This window comes from Chaetura pelagica, unplaced genomic scaffold (genome assembly GCF_000747805.2).
Source record: "Chaetura pelagica isolate M959 unplaced genomic scaffold, ChaPel_1.0 scaffold28, whole genome shotgun sequence".
In the NCBI taxonomy this organism is placed as follows: Eukaryota; Metazoa; Chordata; class Aves; order Apodiformes; family Apodidae; genus Chaetura; species Chaetura pelagica.
The window spans coordinates 2,005,432-2,010,230 of NW_009954303.1; the positions used below are offsets into that span (position 1 = coordinate 2,005,432).

Consider the following 4,799-nt stretch of genomic DNA (forward strand, 5'->3'; position numbering starts at 1 on the left):
CCTAAAGACAACTTCATTTAGGCTGTAGAACATTGTGGTATAGTAGTTGAATACAGTCCAATCTGATCGTCTTGATAGTATATCAAAGACAGTAAGCTAGAAAAGTTAGTTCACTAAGCAGACTGTACTTCTGATCAGTTACTCATGGGATAAATAGGGAGCCTATTTGTATTTACAAACACCTGTGAAAAATAGGTTAGAAACCCATGTGTTTCAAGGCCCTGTCAGAGTCTAGAGTATAATTTTTCACTGAGGAAAAGTGGATCTATGTACATTACTCCTTTAGGTGTCTGTCTTGAGTTTCATAGGTTAGCTTGTGGTGTTATTGCTATTCTTCCAGAAAACTATGGATGGGATTTGTCCATTGTGGGTTATAAAATGCAGTCCTTGATGCAAACACCTGGTGGTTTACTACTACTTTTAAAAAGATTCCTTCTAATTGTTACTTTTGTAAAAACAGTACATACAGGGAAACTTGTTCAGAGTGTTAAAGGAAATTATTTGGGAGACTTGAATCCTAGCAGCATTTATTTTTTTATATTGGGTAGTTTAGGTTTTACCCAGTTGTCTCAGTTAATTTAGCTTTCACCTTTGGACGCTAAATGATTAATTTCCTTTTAAAAATAGATTAATATTTCTTTCCCATGTCTTATTCCTTTCCCATTGCCCCTTCATTTTCACCTGTCTTTAGGGCTTGAGTACTTTGCTCTGGGTAAGTTTCCAAGCTTTTCTCACTCCCATCCTCATTGACTCAAGAATCTTTGCATGAGCTCATCTGAACAGCTTTATATGTTACAGCAGATTGTATCACAAGGTATTGCCACTTGGATGTCATAATAGAACAATTTAATGTGCCTACTGGAAATTGCTAAAGCCCCTCTAATGTGTTGGGAAGTCTTTAAAGGCATCTGCTGAGCTTCAAGCTATAATAATTAAATTAATTGGTGATAATGGTACTGATGGATAAAATGTAGTGTTAATATTCTTCTGAAGCTGTTATATGATAGTTAGCTATCCCAGGCGATACTACTTGTTTTCTAAAAGAGAAACATTATTCTTGCAGTTGTTCTACCACTACAAGGTTTGTGGAGAAGCCGGTAGTGTCACGACTTTTTGTAGTCTTGAAAGCAAAGAACTCATTTCTGAAATTACATTGAGAAGACAGCCTACCAATTGTATTCTGTTAATCTTCAAATAAGCCTTTTTGAAAAAAGATAACACTTTTTTTATCAGTGTGTATCTTTCATGCATATCTGCTTTAGATCCATGTCAGGTTAAGCATCTGACTACAACTCTTAAAGGCAAATTATGTTACAGGAAATCAGTTTTCCTTCAATTTAGACTGACTTTACTATGACAACTCTGATTTTGAATTGTGCAAAGATACTGTGACATCCTTAACTTTGACAAAAGCATTGGTTTTGGTATCTAGAATTACTTCTTGTGAGATAAAATGTAATTTCTTGATGCTCTGAAATTCAGAAAATTGCTTAAAATATAAACGTGCTTGTCACAACTGTGTGGCTTATTCAGAGCAGTGCAATTGTAGAATTTTTTTTGTGGGTTCATACACTTCACTTTTCTAGTGGTTCGTGAAGAAGCAACATTTGAAATAAAAAATCAGATGGTGTCATGCATATCATAGCACTTTTTTTTTTCCTGAGGCAAATATAATTAAGACATATTTGTGTATTTTAAAAAAAAGTGATAATGATTTCTTTCTTTAAATGAAAGAATTGATCCTGAGAAGGTTCTTGAGTTTACTTTGAAAAGGTCTATGCATGGGACAGCATAACATTGAGTTAAGAAATAGGATGCTTAACTGAACAAGAAACTAAAATGTGTGTAATGCCTTGTGTGCAGTTAGAAAAAGTATGACCTGTTAATTCTGCTTTGATGCTTTCAATGTTGCTCGTAGCAATTGACTTGCTATTGTACATACTTTTTTTCGCATATTGGAATGTCACTGCTTATGCTAGCATGTTTGCCATTGCCATTTCACTGGATTGGAAAACCTTGCTCCATTCTTCTGATTTATAACACTTAACTAATGTTGGAGAGCAGCACAGGAATGTACAGTGCCATTGACAGTTAATTCATATGTGGTTTAGTTTCAGTTTTCACTTGTCAGTGAAATGAGGTGCTTAATATGCAAAGCAGCTTTTTACTGAACAGTGATAATTTTGAATATTATTATAACTTTCTCTAATGACTGCATATATAGATGTATATTTGATAAATTTTGGTTCATAGTTCTTTAAATTTATGCTTAACTCTTGCATAAAGTTTTATAATTCAGAAATTATGGGTGCTTTTAGCCTGAATACAGAGCAAAGCAGAAGTCCAGGGTACACTTTTAATTGGTATTTGTGTATCATGAATGTTGAATTTCATGAAAAGTAAGCATTTATCATGGAGGTATTTATTAAAAATCACTGTGATACTAACTTCATTTTGCATACAGTATAGCTGTAGACAGCATAAACTAATTCTAGAACTGTAAGAGCCAAGGAAGTGGATTTTGAAAATCATTAGTGAAAAACAATACTATAAAGAAATTACTTGTCTCTAAAATTGAATATTTAGAATAAAAATACTTCCTTAATTCTTCCTGTGCAGAGGTCTGGCTTCACAATTATCTTTTTTTCATTAAAGCAGTAAGAAGACCTGTGCAGGATGCTGTGGTATTAGTGAAGCGGGCCTTATGTTTCATTTGGACTAATATATTTAAACTGACTTCTTGTGTGGACAATTCCTACACAATTTAGGTTGACACGTGGATAATCTTAGAGTGCTGATGGCTTAACTGAAGAATATTAGGAAACTTGTGTTAGAAGTGAAACATAACTTGTATCCCTCTGTTCTTTCAGGTACTTTGAAACTTTATTTTTTGAGACCATGTGTCTTTGTTCATGTCTTGTAAATGCCTGGAGGTTTCTTGTAGGAAGTATGAGGAATGAGTTGAGGCTTGTTGAAACTAGAAGAGACAGTGAAATGCTGCTGAAAGTGGATTTGCAGTGTTGGTGAGGACTGCACAGTGGTTTGCCTCCAGGGTGCACACATGGTCTGCTTTACCATATGTTCTAACACACAGTGCCAGACAGAATTCCAGGGACCATGGTCTAAATGGCATAAGAAGTTCCAGAGTTAAAGTTTAGGTTTTTGTGGAAGACATTGATAGATATCATTGGTAGTGGTGTGATGCAGATGGCTGGGCAAAGACATTGTTCCAGCGTGTAGGTTGTAAGTTTGTGGTGAGAGGAATGTTTTTAGTTGCAGGAAACTTTTAAAATAGATGAAGCCTGTACATTACACTTAAAGCATCTAGGTTCTGTTTTTGCTTCTAATAAAACTTAAGATTACAAGGAGAATTTTAAAATCAAAATTTGAGAACATTGATAAGTATGGAGGTGCTTACAATTCAGTAATGTATGCTCTCTTCAGATAGAACAGAAGTGTACAGGTTGAGGAATGAAGTTGCCAAGAGTACATTTAGGTAAAGTCATGGTTGGAATGCTCAAAGTAAATGTGTGCCCAATTAAAAAAAAAAAAAAAAGAGCTCCTAGAAAATCCTAAAACATCTCAGCACTAAAACAATAGAGAAGGTTTCTGCCAAAAAAAGGTAAAATTAAATTATGTATTAAATCTAAACTGGTAGTAAGGTTAAGTAACAAAGCTTTTGAAGAACAAATGTATAAGACTTGAAAACTATTTAATTTAAAGAAGCAGAGAAGCCAGAATCATTTAGATAATTTTGTGATTATAAAGATACAAGTATGTAAGGGGGTACAGAAAACCCCAGCTGAAATGTGAGACTGTAATGAGGGAAGGAAGAAAGTGTTTGGTTTTGTCCTTCTTAGGAAGAAATGCCTTATTATGGAGAAGAAATTACAATTTTAGGGTTTTAACACTAAGATGATGGATAAGGTAAGGTAACATTTAAGCTGAGTCTTGTATTTTGGATTTTTTTAACAAATGTTGTATGAAACCTATTGCTTAATTAGTCTTGCTTTCAGAGGACTGGAGGGTAGCAAACTGAATTTAAAAAAAAGCCAAACAGTTCTGAAGTAACTTCTTTTTTCCCTATTGCATACACTGACTGGGATTAGAATAAGCTGATTTAAAACAAACAACTAGATAAATTTAGGAGGAGGTGACATGGTTAGGTAAGGAAAGCTCATATCTTAGAAATTGTAGGTGTATGAGGAAGTGGGTGAAAGTGATATGATCTGTGTATATCACCTTGTCAGCTGCATTTTGAAAATGTTATTTGCTATGGACTCATTTGCTATGGACTCTTCCTATAATATGACATTCTGTATATGATAAAGGTTCTCTTGTGATTCAGTAGTTACTTTGAAAAGCTGGTGAACAGATTAAAGTGATGAGTCAGCCCCCAATGGGGGAGGCCTTTGGTAGAGTGCCTCCTATTTTTAAAAAACTAATCAAGGGGAGGGGACTAATAAACAATTTGTCAACCTACAAAGTCTTAGCAATTGTTAAAGTATCTCTGCAGCAGATTGCAGAAGGATCTCATTTTAGTAAATGGGAAATAAAATGGCATATTAGGGCTGGTGTTAAAGTATTATGTGTTAAGATAAAAATGAATGCATACTTAGTGATGATTTCTTGATTCTCATTACTGCATATAAAGATCTTTGAATTACTGTAGACTATTCTATGAAAATACCAGGTGAAGAGAGTTTGAAACAGTGGATAAACTCCTTGAAAGCAAATCGAGAACAAATACCAAAACTTTATCATGCTGCGCTGTGAAACAGTGCCATGTTTTCATCTAG

General features: G+C 34.4%; 1 protein-coding gene across 1 annotated transcript in view; it reads left to right on the plus strand.

Annotated features, from left to right (window-relative positions):
* The window catches only part of TOLLIP (toll interacting protein), a 16,762-nt gene that overhangs the window by 10,582 nt on the left and 1,381 nt on the right, over positions 1–4,799 (plus strand). The window lies entirely within an intron of this gene.